Source organism: Canis lupus, chromosome 1 (assembly GCF_048164855.1).
Source record: "Canis lupus baileyi chromosome 1, mCanLup2.hap1, whole genome shotgun sequence".
NCBI classification, from domain to species: domain Eukaryota; kingdom Metazoa; phylum Chordata; class Mammalia; order Carnivora; family Canidae; genus Canis; species Canis lupus.
In genome coordinates this window covers 71,179,091-71,202,287 of record NC_132838.1, presented here as the reverse complement: position 1 = coordinate 71,202,287, position 23,197 = coordinate 71,179,091, and the positions used below count along the sequence as shown (strand labels likewise).

General features: G+C 39.1%; 1 protein-coding gene and 1 long non-coding RNA gene across 20 annotated transcripts in view; one reads left to right on the top strand and one right to left on the bottom strand.

The window, feature by feature from the left end:
* CDC14B (cell division cycle 14B) overlaps positions 1-23,197 on the bottom strand; it is a 102,644-nt gene that overhangs the window by 58,717 nt on the left and 20,730 nt on the right. The gene's annotated exons all lie outside the window — the stretch shown is intronic.
* LOC140637901 (uncharacterized) lies at positions 222-7,636 on the top strand. The gene is made up of 3 exons (XR_012034999.1): positions 222-366; positions 2,966-3,076; positions 5,029-7,636. It is a non-coding gene; the product is annotated as an uncharacterized lncRNA (long non-coding RNA).

Sequence of the window (23,197 nt, the reverse complement as noted above, 5' to 3'; positions counted from 1 at the left end):
GCCCCGCCGCTCTGGTCTCGAGGTCCGGCTGCAGCCTCGTCAGCAAGTGGCTCCGGCCGCCATTAAGGGGACTCTCAGCGGAGAGGGACTGGGCGAGGGCCTGCCTGGGGCGCGGGGGGCGCGGGGGGCGCGGGGACCTCCCGCAGCCACGCGCTCCGCGGCCGCCAGGGGGCACCACGGCCCGGACGGGACAGGCGGGGGCGGGGCGGGGGGAGGAGTCGGAGTCGGGTGCTAGGCCTGGACGCCGTCCGCAGCCCAGCAGCTCGGCTCAGCAGCTCGGGCCTCCGGGTGCAGACCCCCGGGCGCAGGCTCGGGGAGCGCCGTCCCGTCTCAAATCGGCTCCCGAAAACCGTTCAGGACGCAAAGGTAAACCTACAAACAGGCCAGGCGTTCCTCTAAAGCCTTACATTTCGCCTCAGAAAAGCATTGGAATGGGTGAAAAACAACAATTCGGACACAATACTAGGCATCTATTTAAAGTATTGTCTAAGTCTATGTTACTGTGTTAATCTCAAGTGAAAAAACTTAATGTCCCGATTTTGTTATATATACTGGTGCTGAGGCCGTGGGTGTTTTACATTTGCCCTACGGAAAAGTGTTGCTTTCTTTATCCATCAAAAAACTTGCAATGACTCTCCCTTACAGAGAAAGGCAATACAGTAACAACTCTTTCCCCCAAATCACTTATAGTCTCCATACAACATGCACATTATATCACAGTATATGCATCTTTTTATCAGAAGTAAGCCTGCATACCTCCTAACCTTATTCTAAAATTTCCTGATGGATCAAAGATTTTAAATGGGAAAGACAAAACAATGAATTATTTCTGTACTCTTCAACTTGGCCTTTCTCAATGAAACAAAATATAAAAGCCATAAGAAAATCGACTATTAATGCACATTTTTAAAATGGTCTTCATGGCAAATAAGAGACACAATGGGAAAAAAAATTTTTTTTAATAGTTCTTTCTTTGCAAGAGAGAAAGAGAACATGAGCTGAGAGGAGAGGCAAAGGCAGAAGAAGCAGGCTCTTGCTGATCAAGGGGACGGGACAGATTCGGGGCTCTATCCCAGGACCCTGAGACCATGACCTGGCAGATGCTTACCCCTTGAGCCACCCAGGGGCCCCTGGAAAAATATTTTTAAATTCATCTCAAGTTGATACTGAACTTCAAAATAAAAAAAAAAATACAAACTGAAACTACAAGATACTAGTTTACCTTCAGACTGGCAAAAATCAAAAGAATTTGATAAGACATTGTGTTGGTGAGTCTGTGGAGAAACAGGCACTTTCTCTCACGTTTCCTGTGGGTACGAATATAAACTGGGACAACTTCCCTGAAGGGTAAGGAAGGGCAACTTGGCAGAAATTTTCAAGACTGAAGACTGGCAAGGTAGGGCGCACTTGGGTGGCTCAGCGGAGCAAGAGGCTGTCTGATTCAGCTCAGGTCAGGAGCTCGCTCAGACCTCAGGGTCACATTACCAGCTTCCTGCTCAGTGGGGAGCCTGCGGATGCCTCTGTCCCGCCACCCCCCTCTGCCTTGTGCACCTGTGAGCAGGCTGGGCTCTCTCAAGTAAATAAATAAAATCCTTAAAAAAGAGTGCCAAGATAGACTACTATTTAAATACTACCATTTCTACTGTTTATCTGAGTGAATGTAAAGCATATATACACATTTGTGTGACTGTGTATGAAACCCTGCATAGCAAATCTCTGGAAGGATATACAAGAAACTGGTAGCAGTGGATGCCTTTTATAGGGGGAAACTGGGTGTCCAGAAACACAAAAGGGCAAGTGAGATTTATGCCTTTTAGAACTTAAGGTTTTGTACCAAAATTAAGAAGCTTTTGAAAAGTGAACGTGCAGGCTGACCATGTTTTTCCAAAGCCAACTCTTCATCATGATACAAAGCATATTGTGAGCATAGCACTTTGCGCACATTTAAAAAAGAGAAATAGTTTAGTAACTTCTTTTGATTTGTACCTATATGTATCTTGAAATCCAGTTTCTTTTAACAAACCCAAATAAAACCGGGAATACCTAGAAGGAAGTGGGGAAGAGGTTTTTATATATTACAGGGAAGAAAAAAAGAATCGCTGATTTTTGATATGCAATTGTCCTTGTAGAGTATATTCTCAATATTCTATTGTTAGAATAATATTGTAATTAACTGCTACAGAGACTAGAGTGCTACGATGAGAGCTATTTATTCAAAACCTGGAGCTAGAAACAGGGATCTTTATAAAGTTTTGCTTAAAGGTTCATGATTAAACTTATAAACCTACTGTAAACCCATGTATCTTCCATTTAATGTCTCTGTTGTCAAAAACAGAAAACTAAAGTTTTAAAGTAATAAACCTTCTTGTCTATACATTATACATATCTGTCACATAATGTTGCCTCTCTTGCTTCTCTGAGAAATGAAGGAAATGTTAACAGAAACATTCAATATCCTTGTGCCAAAGTTGTCGTTCTTGATTTGGCTTTTCAGCCTCCAGTTTGCTACTTCTTCCTTTAATAACTATGTTAAATAAATGAAAAAACGTTTTCCTGCATAACAGCTGTAGATATTTGGGGATGCCTGGGTGGCTCAGCAATTGAGCATCTGCCTCTGGCTCAGGTCATGATCCCTGAGTTGTAGGTAGGATGAGTCCCACATCAGGCTCCCCACAGGGAGCCTGCTTCTCCCTCTCCCTATGTCTCTACCTCTCTCTGTGTGTCTCTCATGAATAAATAAAATCTTTAAAAAAAATTGTAGATATTTGGGAATAATTAATCAAACAGAGGGGTATGTTCTAAACCAAGTGAGAAGTATATGGAGGAGTCAGGTGGCATTGATAATATGGTATATACACCACTTTTTAACAGAAAAGATGACAATTTCTATTTGGACCTCATAGACACTATGGACTTCCTACTATTTCTCTTCCTACTATTTACCGCTGGTACTGACACTTCACAGATCCTGGCAGAGCAGCTAGAGACATGAACAGCTTTCCTACAGCATAAGGGAGATCACCTACAAGACAAGCAGAAAGGAGGATTCATATACCTACGCAACAAAAGAGAACAGGTAAAAAAAAAAAAACAAAAAACAAAAGAAACAGCCTCCACCTAAACACTGATTGTCCCTGAGAGAGGACCAGCAGACATCAAACTCTCATCTGTATTATGATAGTTACACAACTTTAAGGGGAAGGAGTAACCAAGGGGAGCAGGGGAAGAAATGTTCATGAAAGTACTGATTTAAAAAAAGAAAACGGGCATCTGGGTGGCTCAGCCAGTGAACCATCAGCCTTTGGCTGGGGTCATGATCCCAGGGTCTTGGAATGGAGCCACACTGGGCTCCCTGTTCGCTTCTCCCCCTCCCCCTGCTCATGCTCTCTCATTCTTTCCTGCTCATGCTCTCTAAAAATGAATATTTTAAAAAAATGTTTATAAAGAAAATAATGACAGCGAGCATAGAGAATTTAGTGTCACATACTGCATTAATAATAAGCTCTTTACAACCTATGTGGTAGATACACTACTGCTACCAACAGTGTATCTTCCAGGAAAGGAAACCTAACCCTAAAGAGGCCAAGTGCCTAACCTAAAAGCAAGGTCACAAAACCTGTAGTAAAGTAGCAGAATTAGGACAGACTATTAGACTGAAACCTAAGATTTTTAAAATCTCTGACTCAGAGCCCAGTCCTAATATCAAGCAAGAATAATTAAAACAATATGATTTTAGCACAGCAATCACTCCTATCATTACAATAACTGGAAGTTCTGGCTGATGCCAAGATAAGAAAAAGAAATGAGAGAGACGAATTGGAAAGGAACCAACTGTCCTTATATATAGACAATGATTATCTTCCCCCAAAATACAAGAGAATCTGTAGACAAACTACTAAATAATCTAATAAACTTTTGCAAAGTTTCTAGGTATACATGGTTAACATACAAAAACCAATTGTATATACCTGTAATAACCAATTATGAAATATAATTTAAAAAACCATGTGCATCTCCTATGGAAAGGTTAAAGCAGGTTTATAATTGAAAAAACTCACTATCACAAAGATGGTGATTACCCTCAAACTAAAGGCAATTCTTACTAAAATCTCAATTGAGCTGATCCTAAAATTAATCTAAAGACCACAGGGCCAAGAAGAACTGAAACCACTTTGTTTTTTTTTTTGTTTGTTTGTTTTTTTAATTTTTATTTATTTATGATAGTCACAGAGAGGGGGGGGGAGGGCAGAGATACGGGCAGAGGGAGAAGCAGGCTCCATGCACCGGGAGCCCAACATGGGATTCAATCCTGGGTCTCCAGGATCGCGCCCTGGGCCAAAGGCAGGCGCTAAACCGCTGGGCCACCCAGGGATCCCTGAAACCACTTTGAAAATGAAAAGGAAGGAGGTCCTTGCCCTACCAAATAGTAAAACTGAATTTAGGTACTGCAGTATTGGCCCAGTAAGAGGCCACATATGCATGGAAACTTCACATATGGTGGAGATGGAATTACAGATCATTAGAAAAAGTAAGAATAGTCAATACACAGTATGGGGATAAATGGATGTGCATATTGCCAGGGATGGTAGGAGAAGATGGATCCTGATCTCGCATCATATGCCACCAGTCCCCCAAAAAGAAAAAAATCTCGGGTGGATTACAAGCCTAGATACAAAAAGAAAGCTTTAAAAGTTTTAGAATATAGAAAAGTTTAACAGTGAAGGGATGGGTTTCTTTAAAAAACAAGACATAAAAGGTACCAACTATAAAGCAAAAATTTAAGAAATTTGGTCACATTAAGATTTAATGTGTCCCTTCAATACAAGACCCCATAAATAAAATTTAAAAAGATAATTCACACTAGGAGAAGGCAGGTACAAAACCAAAAGGGATTAGTATTAAAATTTACAACCAAATATAAGTGAAAGAGAAAAAAGCTAACACCCAAATAAATAAATGGGCAGAAGATGAGAGTAAGAAATTCACAAAAGAAGAAACAAAACTGTCCTTTTCTGATCTTCTTTTTAGGACGTATGAGTATGAGGATGGTTTTAATTTATGCTATGCCTTGTGATGAAGTGCGCTAATTGTTCAGGAAAAGCTATGGCAAAAACTAACCCTGAAATCTTAATGACTTAGTTCACTACGACAAAAGCTTATTTCTTCTCGGTGCTACATGTCCATCATCAGTAGGAGGGTGAAAGAGGCTGTATTCTACAGAGTCATGCAAAGATCCAGGATGATAACGGCTCCATCAGTCAGCAGATGCACCATCTGGAATTTACCCTGTGGTTGGTTGTCTGATGTGCCAGTGACTGCTTACATAAGTAACTCCAGTTGCCTGCAGACCTAAATGCAAACAGATATAAATCAACTCCCACAAATTTATCAGTAATAATGCCTACATTTTTTTATCTGTTTAACTCCTGTGTTCCTCTATCAGTTGGTCTGGAACTAAGGTAAGAAAAAGAGTAATCTTATCTAAAGAGATCCAAACATCCTCCCCCAAGGTTACGTTAATCTCCATACTCACCTATTATTTCTGAAATATTTTATAAGTGAATTTTTTTAAGGGAAGCCATTAGAAGAACTATAAAGGTTTTCACACCTTCCAAATCACTAGAGCCAGAGACAATGAAGCTAAGAAAATGTAATCAAGGCACCAAACAACTAGGAAAAACATGGCAAACAGAAAACAGAATGAGATGGTAGAAGTAAGTCCAAATGTACTACTAATAATAATAAAATGTAAACTACTTAAATTCATCTCTAAGATTTTCCAGTTGAGTTTAAAAATATATGTTTACTAAAGACTACTAAAAGCCTTACAGAGAAAATTTAAACGAAAGGATAGAATATAGTACCTTATCTTATTACACTTTGCTTTACTGCACTTGACAGATACTATGATTTTTGCAAATTGAAGTTTTGTGGCAACGCTGCTTTAAGCAATCTCTTGGTGCCATTTTTTCTAACAGCATTTTCTCACTTTGTGTGTGAGTGTCACAACTTGGTATTCAATTATTTCAAACATTTTCATTATTATTTGATATGGTGATCTGTGATCTTTGATGTTACTACTGTAATTGTTTCGGGATGCCACAAACCACATCCATCTAAGACAGTGAACCTAGTCAATAAATGTGTGTATTGTCTACTCCACCAACTAGCCATCTCCTCACCTCTCTCAGGCCTCCTTATTGCCTGAGACACAACGATATTGAAATGAGGCCAATTAATAACCCTACAATGGCCTCTAAGTGTTCAAGTGGAAGGAAGAATAACACATCCCTTACTTTAAATCAAAAGGTAGAAATTACTAAGCTTAGTGAGGAAGGCATGTCAAAAGCTAAGGCAGGCCGAAATCTAGGCCTCTTGCACCAAACAACAGAGCTGTGAATGCAAAGAAAAAGTTCTTGAAGAAAATATAAAGCACTATTCCACCGAACACATTAATGACAATAAAAGTGAGACAGCCTTATTATGGATTTGGGGAAAGTATGTGTGGTACTCCGTAGAAGATCACACCAGTCATAACATTCCCTTAGACCAACACCTAAGCCATAGCAAGGCCAATTCTCTCCAATTCTGTGAAGGCTGAGAGAGATGAGGGGAGGTTGCAGCAGAAACTCCTGAAGCTAGCAGAGGTTGTTTTATAAGGTTTACAGAAAGAAGCCATCTCCATGACATACAAGTCCAAGGTGAAGCAGCAAGTGATCCAGGAGATCTAACTAAGGTAATTCATGAAGATGGCTATACTCAACAACAGACTTTCAATGCAAATGAAATAGCCTTCAACTGGAGGATGTCATTTAGGACTTTCATAGCTGGTGAAAAAGCCAATGCCTGGCTTCAAAGGCCAGGCTGACTCTCTTCTTAGGGGCTAACATGGCTGGTAATTTTCAGTTGAAGCCACTGTTCCTTTACCTTTCTGAAAATCCAAGGGCCCTTAAGAAATATACTAAATCTACTCTGTGCTCTACAAATGGAACAATGGAGCCCGGATGGCAACACATCTGTTTACAGTATGGTTTACTGAATATTTTAAGCCCACTCTTGAAACCAACTGCTCAGAAAAAAGATCCTTTCAAAATATTACTGCTCATTGGGACACCTGGGAGTGTCTGTCTTTGGCTCAGGGCGTGATCCCGGTCACGGGATCGAGTCCCACATCAGGCTCCCTGTGAAGAGCCTGCTTCTCCCTCTGTCTGTGTCTCTGCCTCTCTCTCTGTCTCTCATGAATAAATAAATAAAAATCTTTAAAAAAAAATATTACTGTTCATTGACAATGTTCTGGGTCACTCAAGACCTCTGGTGGAGATGTACAAGGAGATAAACATGTTCACATCCGGTAACAAAACATCCATTAAGAAACACATTTTATAAGACTATAGCTGCCATAGATAGTGGTTCCTCTGATGGATTTGGACAAGGTAAGTCAAAAACCTTCTGGGAAGGATTCACTTTATAGATGCCATTAAGAACATTTATGACTCATGGAAAGAATCATTAACATTCATTAACATTCATTAACTTCATTGTTGTCCTATTTTAAGAAATTGCCCCAGCCACCCAACATTCACAACCACCACCCTCATCAGTCAGCAGCCATCCTCACTAAGGCAAGATTCTCCACAATCAAAAAGATTTTGGGTCACTTAAATCTCAGATGATGGTTAGTATTTTTTAGCAATAAAGTATTTTTTAATTAAGGTATGCACATCGAGGGATCCCTGGGTGGCGCAGCGGTTTGGAGCCTGCCTTTGGCCCAGGGCGCGATCCTGGAGACCCAGGATTGAATCCCATGTCGGGCTCCAGGTGCACAGAGCCTGCTTCTCCCTCTGCCTGTGTCTCTGCCTCTCTCTCTCTCTCTCTCTATCATAAATAAATAAATAAATATTTTTAAAAAAAGGTATGCACATCGGGATTTTTAGACGTAATGATATTGTACATTTAAGAGACTAGACTATAGTGCTAACATAACATTTATATGCACAGGAAACCAAAAGCTTCATTTGATTTGCTTTATTGTGATATTCACTGGGTTGCAGTGGTCTGGAACTGAACCTAAACATACCTCCAAACATCTCTGTGGTATGCTTGTAGAATTCATAGCAAAAAGCAATAAAAAGATGAACATGTTTCATGATTAAAGATATAACCTACCAAGAGATTACAATGATCACATCTTATGAAAATAGATATAAAATCTATAAAGCAAAACTAGTGAAAATAGGAGAAATTAATAAATCCATAATCCTAAAACACTAACATACCTCCAAAAAATAATCATAAAACACTAACATACCTCCAAAAAATAAAATAAAATAACATACCTCCAAAAAATCAGAAGTTTGATCAGTAAATATAGAATACTGTTTCAACAGAGAATATAAACTTTTCAAATAGGATATACACTGAAGTCATCATGTATTAAGCTCAAAAGGAAATCACAAGAAATTCTGGAAAGAAGAACCATATATGCAGACCATACAATGACCAGAATACAATAATATTTGAAACTTCTTGATGAAAGGATAACACAAAAAATCTATTTCTAAATAACTTGCAACATAGAGAAATTAATGCAGAATTCAACACAAGTACTTTAAAATTAATGTAAGAATTCATACTAAAATCTGTGGAATATGGTTAAATAAAATTCCAAGCATTCAAGATTATAGCCATAATACAAACCATTTTAGGGACCCTGGGTGGCTTAGCGTTTAGGTGTCTGCCTTCAGCTCAGGGCATGATCTCAGGGCCCAGGGATCAAGTCCCACATTGGGCTCCCTGCATGGAGCCTGCTTCTCCCTCTATGTCTCTGCCTCACTCTGTGTGTCTTTCATGAATAAATAAACAAAACCTTTTTAAAAAAATACAAACCATTTTAGAAAACTGGCAGTGTCTAGGAGCACCTGGGTGGCTCAGTCAGTTGGGTGTCCACAACTCTTGGTTTCAGCTTGGTGGTGGTCATGGGGTCATAGGGGATAGAGTCCCATGTTCAGGCTCTGCACTTGGTAGGGAGTCTGCTTGGGATTCTTTCCCCTCCCTCTCCCTCTTACCAGCATTCTCTCTCTCTCTCTCTCTCTCTTTCTCTCAAATAAATCTTACAAAAAAAGAAAAGAAGGATGGGGCACCTAGGTGGCTCAGTCATTAAGCAACTAAGTCTTTATTTCCACTCAGGTCAGATCTCAGGGTTTTAAGATGGAGCCCCACATCAGGCTCTACACTCTGCAGGGAGTGTCCTTGAAATTCTTTCCCTCTGCCCTCCCCCGCACTCTCTCTCTAAAATGGATAAATTCTTTAAAAAAAACCTGGCAGTATCCATAAAAAATGAACACCACACATTTTATGATTTAGTACTTCCACTTCTAGATATATATAACAGAAACATACATTCACTAAGAAATATCCAAAAAGAGGGTCATAGAATCATTTGAAAATAATGACCAAAACCAAAAACTGAAAACAAACCAATGTTCAGAAATACTAAGACTGAAACACTGATACTTGCTCACAATGGCATATTAAATAGCAATAAGAATGAATGAACTATGACCATGTACAATTATCACAGATGACCCTCACAAACATACTGTTTACTGAAAGGAGTCAGACATCAAAGAGTACATATAGTATGATTCCATTTATATAGATTTTAAAACCAGACAAATCTTTGGCAATAAAAAATTAGGATGTTTATCCTTGGAAGGGTTAGTGATTAGGAAAGGGCACAAAGGGGTAGTCTCTAGGGTGTGGTGATGTTCTGTTTCTCAGTCCATGTTCAGTTATTTACCCATGATGTACACAAGCTATCAAGTTGTTCATTTTGTGCACATTTCTGTGTATTACTATATACATATATATGTATACGTAACATGAATATGTATATATGATTAAAATAAATAAGTTTAGTTATGTTATACTCAATAAAAAGTTATAATGTAGTAACTGTGGTCCACCAGTCTGGGTCACAATAGCAAGGAGATTTAGAACAGGTTTTACCTCACCAGTGATGGCTATGTGTCATGAACACAAAATATACCTTTGCTTGTTACATTCCACTAAGATTTTTGGAGTTGTAATCACAACATAACCTAGCCTATCCTGATACTTATCTTCAGATGTGTAAGAAAAGTGTTTAACTAAAACACAAAATGCAAAAGCTATAAAGAGAAAGGACTTGATAAATTTAAAAAAGACACCTTAACAATATTTTTTAGAAATGGAGTAGAGGGACAGAAGAATACTACAGCCCACCTGAAAAAACTCTCAACAAAATAAGTATATAATATTGGATTATCACCCTGCATATAAAATATGCACAAATACTGACATAAGCGATTAAATAAACAAACGCAGAAGAGACAAACCTTCCCTACAGAAGAATTCCAAATAAAATATGTAGGGGGCGCCTGGGTGGCTCAGTCAGTTAAGCATCTGCCTTGGCTGTGGGGTCATGACCCCAGCATCCTGGACCCAAGCCCTGTGGCGGGTTCTGTGCCTGGCGGGGAGTCTGCTTCTCCCTCTCCCTGCTCTTGCTCTCTCTCTCCCCCCCTCAAATAAATAAATCCTTTTAAATAAATATGTAGATACATCCCTCTGAGAGGTGGAGCTTAACCTCTCCCCTCTTTGACTGTGTGCTGAACTTGGTGACTTGCTTCTAAAGAATACAGTATGGCAACTTTATAGGGGAGAAACCTGGCCAACACTACTGCAACCCAAGCGGTCATGAATAACCAGTGATGTCATATGGATTTCATGTGCCCCCGATATGATAAGAAGGGCACTTCACTGTGGTATTCATTTCCAAAACCCAGTCTAGTCATGAGAAAATATCAAACACAACTTAAAAACATTCTACTAAATCCCTGGCCAGGATTCCCCAAAACGGTCAAGGAAATTGTCCACGACCTTAGATGACTAAGAGGATGACACCAAAAACAATGTATCCTAGAATGAATCCTGAAATAGAAAATGGAAAATCTGTGGATACCTGAATCAAGTCTAGAGTATACTTAATAGCAACATACCAGTGTTGGTGTCTTACTGCACCACAGTAATTCATTCAGGATGACATAGTGACTAAACCGTGTCCCCCTAAAAGATGTATCTTGAAGCCCTAACCCCCAACAGGTCTGACTATACTGGATAGAGTCTTTAAGGAGATGATCAATAAAACTCATGTCCTTATAAGAAGTAGAAGAGGAAAAAAATAAAAAAAAAAGAAGTAGAAGAGGGGCACCTGGATGGCTCAATCAGTTAAGCATCAGACTCTTGGTTTCAGCTCAGGTCATGATCTCAGGGTAGTGAGACTGAGCCCAGAGTTGGGTTCTGTGCTCAGTGCAGAGTCTGCTTGTCCCTCTCACCCTCTCCTCTCCCAACTCTCTCTCTCTCAAATAAAAATCTAAAAAAAAAAAGAAAGAAAAGAAAGAAAGAAAGAAAAGAAAGAAAAGAAAGAAAAGAAAGAAGAAAGAAAGAAAGAAAGAAAGAAAGAAAGAAAGAAAGAAAGAAAGAAAGAAAGAAAGAGAAGTGGAAGAGGGATCCCTGGGTGGCGCAGCGGTTTGGAGCCTGCCTTTGGCCCGGGGCACGATCCTTGAGACCTGGGATCGAATCCCACGTCGGGCTCCCGGTGCATGGAGCCTGCTTCTCCCTCTGCCTGTGTCTCTGCCTCTCTCTCTCTCTCTGTGACTATCATAAATAAATAAAAATTAAAAAAAAAAAAAAAAAAAGAAGTGGAAGAAATACCAGATCTTTTTTCTCCCTGTGCACATACAGAGTAAAAGCCACCTGAGGTCATACCAAGCCAGGAGGAGAGGCTTCACCCAAAACAACCCTAGTGGCACCTTAATCTTGGAACTTCCAACATCCAAAACTGTAAGAAAATACATTCTTGTTTAAACCACCCAATCTGTGTATTTATTTTGGCAGCCTGAGGTGACAAATGCTGAGGGTAACACTAAAGGAAACAGAAACTACTAAAGAGTATAAAGGAACTCTCTGTTACTATCTTTGCAAGGTTTCTGTAAATCTAAAAAGTTATTTAAAAAAAAAAGCAACTGGGGATCCCTGGGTGGCTCAGCGGTTTAGCGCCTGCCTTCGGCCCGGGGTATGATCCTGGGGTCCTGGGATCGAGTCCCACGTTGGGCTTCCTGCAGAGCCATTTTCTCCCTCTCCCTGTGTCTCTGCCTCTCTCTCTATCATAAATAAATAAATAAATAAATAAATAAATAAATAAATAAATAAATAAATAAATAAATAAATAAATAAATAAATCTTTAAAAAAAAAAAAAGAAAATGTAGTCTTCTGGGGAGTATGGAAGGGACGGGGGAGGGACCTTTCATCATCTTTCCAGATCACCTTCCTCTCAACCGGTGTGGCCTAATTCCCTGGTAATAAGTGCCATGAAACAACAGCTATTTTCAGCTATGACAAGATCTGCTGTCCCAGAGCCGACATCAGTTTAAATAAAGCATTAGTAACTAGCACTCTTAACTAGAAGAAAGAGTTAATAACTCCTGCCAGCTGCCTTTCACCGTCCTCTTTTTATCTTAGTCTATCCTTTGTCCTTGGGCTAGAGATTCACAACTGTTTGACTCTCTGTGCACTTTATGGGGACCACTAAGGGGTGGCAAAGATAAGACAGCTCTCTCTCTGGTCTTGAAATTTAAATCACTGGGAGTGGGGACAGGGAGTAGGTGAAGGGGAATAGCTTTAGCCCTCTGTCTCATGTGTTCTCTGGCTATGCGACAAAAAGCAAAATAGTTCTAGACTAGTTTTGTCTTTGAATGTTGTGTAATTACTCTTATATGACACTTCTAATGTATTTACGAAATTTATCAGAAGGTGCATTACACAGATGAATTCTTTTCTTGTCTTCTATAATGGCACTGGAATAATGTTAAATTTGCTTTCAAACTGCACAGACAAGGTCAAAATGTACACAATTTGGTTTAAGCTACACTGTGGGACAATCAGTTAATCTGGGGGCAATTGCTCCAATCAGAAACTCACACTCCCAAAGATGGACACCTTTAAAGCAGGAAAATCACATTCCAGAGATGATACAGCTTTTCTATTATCCGTATATCTGGAGAATTTATAATTAAAATACTGAATGCCAAGTGGTTTTTATTGGTAAAAATCAGTAGCTTGCTAATCAAAATCACAGCTGTTAGAAAGGGCTCTCATTGGTGAAATGAATGGCTGTCCATATATGTAGATTGCATAATCTGTCTATAAAATATTTTAGACAAACAGGGCACCTAGGTAGCTCCATAAGTGTCCAACTCTTTGTTTCAGCTCAGGACATGATCTTGAGGTTGTGGGATAGATCTCCATGGTTCTCTGTGCTCACCACAGGAGTCTGTAGGTCCCTCTTCCCTCTCCTCCTCCCCTTGCTAGCGCTATCTCTAAAATAAATAAATCAAATCTTTAAAAAAAATATTTTAGACAGTTTATAAGAATAAAATGTGACTCTTATTTAGGGGTAGTCCTTAAGACTAAGATCCACATGTCTAAAGTGGCCCATGTCCAGCTACTAGCTGTGAGAATTTCTGGTTGAGTGGTGCCAACTATAAGGTTAACAGAATCCTATACCCGGAATATTGTCCTATCTGACTCAAGTGAACCAGTCATAAAATCAGGGCTCAGAATACCTAAAAATTCAGGAGCTAAGCCCATAGGAAAAGGTATATCATGATTTATGCCTGCTTGCTAAGAATACTTAGTAAATGATTGTTGTATAGAATTATTGTTATCTGAAACTAGTTTTCATTATAACCCCATCTACCTCAAGTTTTCCTGCAGTTATTGTTCTATATGAAAAAGTCCTAAGAGCTGTGCATGACCAAACTGGCTCAGATCAGTTTTCATCAGTACAATAAAAAAGTTAGATTAGATCTGGCATCACTAATGTGTCCTAAAACATTTGGATCGTAGTTACGGAAGTAAGACACAAGCCAGAGAAAGGGAGTCACACTGAAATAAAGCAGTCAACTTCAGCAGACAGATATTTTTCTAGGATCCTCAGCTAAGAACTTTGATAGATAAATTCTAATTTATTTACCTAAATAACTATTTCAAAGGGGAGAGGGGAGACGGCCATAGCCCGTCTCATCTCAAATTTCTTGGCAGTGAATGTAAAAGACTTACTTTAATGAGTATTTTTAATATAATTGTCTTATCAGAAGCAAATTCTTATTCATAATACTCATTATCTACAACAGTATTTCAAGACCCTCCTAACAATATCTGGGACAAATCACAATTCTAGGCCACTAGTCCTACCAACAAGTAATTAAAACATCAAAGGGAGGTCTTTAAAACTTATGCCAATTTGGCTATGGTTTTTAAGAAAATGGTGTAGAGAGGATTCTGAGTACACATTAAATTTTTTTAAGGAAAATTTGAAGGCATTTTATGAAAGAAGTTACAGGAATGGCCTATAAGCTCATGAAAAAGGCATTCAAATATGGGAAATGCAAACTGAAACTATACTGAAATACCTACACCCACTAGAATGCCTACAATTAAAATAACACCACCAGGGGCACCTGGTTGGCTCAATTAGTAGAGCCTGCAAATCTTGATCTAAGGGTTGTGAGGGGGGTCCCTGGGTGGCTCAGCAGTTTATTGCCTGTCTTTAGTCCAGGGCGTGGTCCTGGAGTCCCAGGATCAAATCCCACATCAGGCTCCCTGCAAAGGGCCTGCTTCTCCCTTTGCCTGTGTCTCTGCCTCTCCCTCTCTGTGTCTCTTATGAATAAATAAAATCTTAAAAAAAAAAAATGAGGGTTGTGAGTTCAAGCTCCCCAATGGGTGTAGAAATAAACTAAAATGTCAAAAAAAAAAAAAGATGACAACACCAATTGCTGTGGAAGATACAGAGCAATTAGAACTCTCCAACACTGCTAATGGGAATTTTAAATGGTGGTAAGACAAAGGACATATACTTACCCTATGACCCAGCCAACCTACTCCTAAGCATATACTCAAGAGAAGTACAGTGTGTCTACAAAAAGACTGTACAGGAATTATCTGTAGCAGCTTTACAAGAGGCCCAAACTGGAACAATGAGAAATGTCCACCAACAGGTGAGTGGATAAACACTCACATATACAGATTGCTGTATATTCATGCAACTGAACGCTACTCAGCAAAAACAAAAGAATGAAGTGTTGATACACAAAATAAAATGGATGTGTCTCTGAAGCACTATGCTGAGCAAAAGAAGACAGACACAACAGTTCACACTACAGGATTCCAGATATGTAAATTCCAAGAGCAGAGAGAAACTAATGTCACTGACAGAAACCAGAACAGTGGGTACTTGGGCTAAGAGGGAGTTGACTGGAATGGGGCCCAGAGAGAACAGTGGTGCACAGGGGTATATAGTTGTTAAACTTCAAATTGTACACATAAGTCTGTGCAGTCTACCGTATATAAGTTATACTGGGGAAGCAAAAAGAATCTTAACTGGTACACATTCATGAAAAGATTACAGAATAAGTATTTTGTATAGAATACAATTAAGAATTACCTTGACCTAATTAAGTATATAGCCTAGACCATGAATAACAAATTACAATGCAAAAAAAAAAAAAAAAAAAAAACCTACCAGAAAAGATAATGTGACCAGTAGAAAGATTGTTGAAATGTAAATATTTTTATTCTTCCTCAATCTGTAAAAGACTTTATTAAAAAAAAAAAATTTGGGATCCCTGGGTGGCGCAGCGGTTTGGCGCCTGCCTTTGGCCCAGGGCGCGATCCTGGAGACCCAGGATCGAATCCCACATCGGGCTCCCGGTGCATGGAGCCTGCTTCTCCCTCTGCCTGTGTCTCTGCCTCTCTCTCTCTCTGTAACTATCATAAATAAATAAAAATTAAAAAAAAAAAAAAATTTAAGCAGTTCCTCAGGTCCCAAAATCTATAATTCCTATAAATCTATATTTCCTAATTCACAGATACAGGGCCTCTTTTTTTTTAAGATTTTATTTATTTATTCATGACAGACATATATAGAGAGAGGCAGAGACATAGGCAGAGGGAGAAGCAGGCTCCATGCAGGGAGCCTGATGTGGGACTCGATCCCAGATCTCCAGGATCACACCCTGGGCTAAAGGTGGCACTAAACCACTGGGCCACTGGGGCCGCCCAGGGCCTCTCTTTTAATAGAAAGAATATCTGCCATTCTTTACATTCCATCGAACACATTATTTACTAAAGTACTCTGGATTGAAAATACGGAGAACAGTAACGATCCAACACTGCTACACCACCTACAACATTGCTGCCCAACAGAACTTTCTGCAATGATGGAAACATGTGGCATTTACAAACATGGTTAGTGGTTACTATAACACAGACTTAGAGGAAATTAGTCCATCAGTTTCTAATCTATACATTCTGACAAGTGGATACTGAGAAACAAAAGGCCTCCACAAAAGCAAGGAAGGTATGGCTTTCCTTCTGCTTTTAGGACCTTTGCTTCCAAGAGTCCTCATCTGAACACCAATCCTCAGGGCACAACTGTGATTTTCTCAGGGGTTTGGAGAGAATATGAGCACCTGCAGTCAGAAACACATCCTACCTAGTAGGACAGTGCCTACCACTGTGCTTAGTCAATGCCTGTTTAAGAAACCAATTTAATAAATGGAAGAAGATCAGACAGGGCCAAAGGAAAGTCATTTATTGATTACATCCTGGCTACATACTTTATACATATTATCTCACTTTATTTTTCACCATAGTCCATGATACAGGTATTGTCATCCCCATTTTACAGATTGCCATCCCCATTTTACATTTTGCACTTCCTTCCAGTGCAAGGAAGAATAAGTAACTTGCAGAGCTCATGACAGTGGGGGTAAAATAAAGCTTTTAACAAATATAACCATTTAATTCATATATAAAGTAGCATACAGGGTTGCCTGGGTGGCTCAGTCAGTTAAGCGTCTGCCGTTGACTCAGGTCCTGGGATCAAGCCCTGCATCCGGTTCCCTGCTCCTTCTCCTTCAGCCATTCCCTTTGCTTGTGCTCTCTAGCTTTCTCTAGCTCTCTGTCAAATAACGAAACCTTTTTAAAAAATAAAATAAAATTAAGTAACATATATATCAGTAATTGCCATATAGCATTTTTTTAAACACCTCCTATTTCTCATTATTATTTTGCAGTCTGGCTTCCAGGAATGTCTATGGAAAAATAATTAAGTGGCTCAAGTAGATGACTTCCAAAACTGCTCATTTTATATGATATCTTTCAAATTTTAGTATTTTAATATTTTTTTTCAAAAGGAAAGAAGGACCAAAAACCCTGAAATCTGCACCATAGAGATAAAGTAGAGATACTTTATTTGAGCTTTTCCAGGCTCAATTCCCTTCAAAGCTTGTTTCTTTCAGGGGAGCTATGACACCAGAACACACACACTGGGGGGTCCAGAAGGAGCTCTCGAAGCAGCACAGCTTTGTGGAAATCTAAGAAAGAGATGTGGGATGTTCACTGAAAGCCCTCTATTAACCCAGCCACAAAACATTATTCAGCAAAGGAGCATTCTATCTTGCTTACAGGTCGTTTTATGACACAACAGATTTTCACAACAGTAACATTTAGCTCTCTGTAACAGCCCTACATGAAACAGTAAACCCAAAGATTTTAAGAGAAATTTATTTATACTTTGAATTTGAGGAGGAAATAGCTCTTGCTAAGTTTAACATAATTTTGAGGTGGTTTTCTCTGTTCTTAAAGCTTTTTATTTTTTAAAGGAAGTTTTAGAAGTCATTAAATATCCAGGAATTTAATGTCAACACTGAATTATAATTATTATCTGCTTTACAACAATGTGATTTTTTTGTTTGTTTGTTTGTTTGTTTGTTAAGATTTATTTGAGAGATAAAGAGCAAGCAGGAGGTGGGGCAGAGGGAGAGAAACTCAAGCAGAATCCTCATGGAGCAGTAGCCATAATGCAGGCCACAACCCTGAGATCATGACCTAAGCCAAAAACAAGAGTTAGTGGCTTAACAACTAAGCCACCCATGTGCCTCCAAAATGTGACAGATTGTTAACTATGAAGCAGCTTTATGTTTTACAATATTACTTAAATACTTGTAATTGAAAAATACTGCCTGAAGGCAGAAGTGAAATCTTCGTGTTGAAAATAAACCATAAAGTATAAAGATGTTAATAAAATTTATACCTGGTAAGTATATTTTATTATCTTTTTTTTATTATCTTTTTTATTTAAGTTGAATAGATATGTGTAAGTATTCTGTTAATGCTTAATTACACATTCTCAATTTTCCTCAACAATTCTAATTTCAAATATTCTGTTCCATGCCTAAAAGTAATCCTTATATTTATCAGATGGACTTATTTGCTTAAGATACAAGTAAAACATTCTCTGAAATCTGTACTCTTGATCTGCAAGAGCCTAATATATTCCAGAGGACTACACACACAAATAATAATATTAAGTTCAGTCAACAAATAGAAAAAGATATGAACCGTGTGTGTGTGTGTGTGTGTGTGTGTGTGTGTGTGTTTGTGTCTGATCAAAAACAGCTTAACTTAGGGGCACTGGCCCGCTCAGTCAGAAGAGCATGCGTCTCTTGCCCTCAAGGTTGTGAGTTTGAGCCCCATACTGGGTGTAGAGATTACTAAAAATAAACAATTTTGAAAAAGACCTCATTAATATTTATAATCGATCAAATATATATATTTTAAAAAGCAACATAAAATTTACTATCTTAACCATTTTTAGGTATGATGTTGCCTATATATACATTGTGGTGAAAACAGATCTGGAGAAGTTATTCATCTTGAAAACCTGAAACTCTGTGTCTACTAGAACAGCAACTGCCTTCTTCCACCTCCCCAGAGGGCAACCACCATTTACTTACTGTTTCCAAGAGTTTGACTGCTTTAGATACTATGTAGAATCATACAATATTTTTCATTTTGTGATTGCTTCATTTTACTTAGGCATAATGTTCTCAAGGTTCATCAATATTTTTGGATTGCCTTTAAGACTAAATAATATCCCACTTTATGTATACACCACATTTTCTTTATCCATTCACTTGTTACGGACATTTAGGTTGCTTTCACCTCATGGCTACTATGAAAAATGCAGTGAACGTAGGTATGTTAGCTCTTTGAGATCTTGTTTTCAGTTCTTTTAAATATATATTCAAAAGTGACATTGCTGAAACAATCACATAGTAGTTCTAATTTCACTTTTTAAAAGCCGTCATATAGTTTTTCATAGTGACTGCAGCATTTTACATTCCCACGAACAATGCACAAAGGTTCTAGGGATTCCTGGGTGGCTCAGTTGGTTAAACATCTGACTCTTGATTTCAGCTGATCTGAGAGTCATGAGTTCAAGCCCTTCATTGGGCTCCGTGCCTGTGTAGAGTCTACATTTAAAAAGCAAACAGGGATCCCTGGGTGGCGCAGCGGTTTGGCGCCTGTCTTTGGCCCAGGGCACGATCCTGGAGAACCGGGATCGAATCCCACGTCGGGCTCCCGGTGCATGGAGCCTGCTTCTCCATCTGCCTGTGTCTCTACCTCTCTCTCTCTCTCTCTCTCTCTCTCTCTCTGTGACTATCATAAATAAATAAAAATTAAAGAAAATTTTTAAAAAATGAAAAAAATAAAATAAAAAGCAAACAAATACCAAACATCTATGAGAAAAAAAGGATGGTGGGGCATTACCAACACTTTCATCATTAAAAAATTTTGAGGACCTCAAAAAGCGCACTTAAAAAAAAAAAAAAGGACACAGAAGATTCTAATTTCTGGGACACCTGGTGGCTCAGTGGTTGAGGGTCTGTCTTTGGTCCAGGTAATGATCCCAGGGTCCTGGGATGGAGTTCCACATGGTGCTCCCCAGGGTGGCAGTGGGGGTAGGGTGGGCGCTGCTTCTCCCCCTGTGTCTCTCATGAATAAATAAATATTTTTCTTTAAAAAAAGATTCTAATTTCTCCAAGTTTCACCAACACTTATTTTGTTTTTTTCTTTTTTTTTTATAGTGCCCAACCTAACAGGTATAAAGTAGCAACTTATTGTGGTTTTGATTTACATTTCTCTAATAGTAGTGATGTTAAGCATTTTTTCATATGCTTGTGTGAGATGACAGAAAATATATATATTGGTCTCTGCCCCCAGTTCCTGAATCCTAAAACCTTTGTAATTTCCTAAGTTCTAAGAACACTTGGAATATCTTTTTTCTAATATTTGGTCTGATTCTGAATTTCTAGAAATTTCCTGGGTGATAGGAGTGTCTTTTGTTCTATGAGATGACGCTGGTGGGCCCCTGAATCAGGGCTGGTCACCAGAAAGAGCAAGCTATATTACAAGCTTAGAATTTTCAGCCCTGCCCTGAATTCTCTAGAGGAAAGGAGCTAGAAATGGGAGTTGATAAATTGATCATGCCTACGTGAGGAAGCCTGCATAAAAATCCCAGTAGTACGGGTTTTAGGGAGATTCTAGGTTGGTGAACAAATAGAGGTACTAGGAGAATAGTGGGTCCAGAGCAGGCATGGAAGCTCTATCCCATCCCACATACCTTGCTCTATCTTTTCCATCTGGATATTCATCTGTATCCTATCATATTCTTTTTTACAATAAACTGGTAAACAGTAAGTAAGCTGTTTACCTAAATTCTATAAGCCTTTCTAGCAAGTAATCATACCTGAACAGGAGTCCTGAGAACCTGATTTACAGACAATCAATCAAAAGTACAGGTAACAACTTGGATTTGTGATTAGTATCTGAAGTCGGGGAGGGCAGTCATGTGGGGCTGAGCACTTCATCTGTGAGATTTGATGCTATCTCCAGGTTGAGAGAGTCAGAATTAAGTTAAATTATGGGATCCCTGGGTGACTCAGGGGTTTAGCACCTGCCTTCGGCCCAGGGCATGATCCTGGAGTCCCGGGATCAAGTCCCAAATCGGGCTCCCTGCAAGGAGCCTGCTTCTCCCTCTGCCTGTGTCTCTGCCTCACTCTCACTCTCTCTCGGTATCTCTCATGAATGAATAAATAAAATCCTAAAAAAAAAAAAAAAAGAATTAAATTATAGGACATTCAGCTAGTGTCACAGAATTGCTTGGTATGGGGGAAATCCCCGCATACTTGGTAACCAGAAGTATCAGAAGTAACAAGTTCTGTGTAAGAATATAAAGAACACACAGGAGGGAAACCCGAAAGGCCTATTTCTAATATAGCTTATTGGCTCTTTGTCTTCTTTGGAGAAATGTCTGTGCAAGTCTTTTGCCCATATTTTAGTTGGATTTTTTTTTCTGGATTTTTTTGTTGTTATTGTTGAGTTGTCGTTCTTTACAGAAGTTCTTTATACACTGTGGATAAACAACTCCTTAATTTATCAGATACATGGCTTGCATACATTTTTCTCATTCCACAGGTTGCAGTGTCCTTTGATGTGCAAAATTTTTTATGTCTAATATATTCCCATTTGTCTACTCTTGCTTTTTTTTGGCTGTGCTTTTGGTGCCATATCCATGAAATCACTGCCAAATCTAGTATCTTGAAATTTTTCCCCTGTATTTTCCTCTAAGAGTTTTCTTTTCTGGTTTTACATTTAATCTTTAATCCATTTTGGGTTAATTTTTGTACATGATGTAAGGTAAGAATCCAACTTCATTCTTTTGCATGTGGATATAGTTTTCCCAACACCATTAATTGAAGAGCCTCTCCTTTCACCATAGTGTAGCCCTGGCAGTTTTGTCAAAGATCATTTGACTGTACACATAAGGGTTTAGTCTGTTGAGCTCTAGTCTGTTCCATTGGTGTATGTCTTTCTTTATGACAGTACCATACTGTTTTGTAGCTTTGTAATATGTTTTGAAATCAGAAGTGTGAGGCCTCCAACCTACATCTTTCTCAAGATTGTTTTACGGAGATCCTTTGAGATTCCACAGGAATCTTAGAATTTTCTTCTATTTCTGCTAAATATACCATTGGGATTTTGATAGACATTGTATAAAATCTGTAGATCACTCTGGGTAGTATGGACATCTTAACAATATTAAGTCTTCCAATCCACAAGCACGGAATGTCTTTCCACTTATTTTGTGTCTTTAATTTCTTACAGCAGTGCAAAACTAAGTTTTTAAAAGGCCATTTTGCTTCTCAAGCAAATTCCTATTCATTTATCAAACAAAGAAATCTATGGTCATCATTAGTTATACTAACTTACTCAACAGAGTTCAAAAAAGGTAGTCAGTAAGGCTAATAATAGTCTCATTTACAAGAGCTGTAAGATAAAATACCAACATGATCAGAACAATCAATTCCTGGGGCACCTGGGTGGCTCAGTGGGTTAAGAGTCTGCCTTTGGCTCAGGTCATGATCCGGGAGTCCAGGGATTGAGCCCTGAGTCAGGCTCCCTGCTCAGCAGGAGGTCTGCTTCTCCCTCTCCCTCTGCTCCTTTCTCCCCCACCCGTTTGTGCTCATCCTCTCTCTCTCTCTCAAAAAATAAATAAAATCTTTAAATGAAAAAAAGAGGGATGCCCGGGTGGCTCAGTGGTTGAACATCTGCCTTTGGCTCAGGTTGTGCTCCTGGGGTCCTGGAATTGAGTCCCACACTGGGCTCCCCGCAGGGAGCCTGCTTCTCCCTCTGCCCATGTCTCTGCAGTGGTTGAGCGTCTGCCTTTGGCTCAGGGCATGATCCCAGGATTTTGGGATCAAGTCCCACATCAGGCTCCCTACAGGGAGCCTGCTTCACCCTCTGCTTGTGTTTCTACCTTTCTCTGTGTCTCTCATGAATAAATAAAATCTTAAAAAAAGAAAAAAAGGCCCAATTCAAGCTTTTCTGAAGACAAAGACTATAATCTATAAAATGAGGAACACACTGCATGGAATTAATGGGAAATAATAGAAGAAAACATTAGTGAACTGTAAGGCACATTAGTGAACCTATCCCAAAGAAACAGAGAAAAAAAAATTCCTCCCAAACGAAAAGAGATCAGTGAGCTATGGACAGTGTAAATGGCCTAATATACAAGTAATTATATATTATGGAAGTGGGGCAGGCAGAAAAAAAAATTTTTTTTAAGATTTTACTTATTTATTCATGAGAGACACAGAGAGAGAGAGGCAGAGACACAGGCAGAAGGAGAAGCCAGCTTCATGCAGGGAGCCTGATATGGGACTTGATCCCGGGTGTCCAGGATCACGC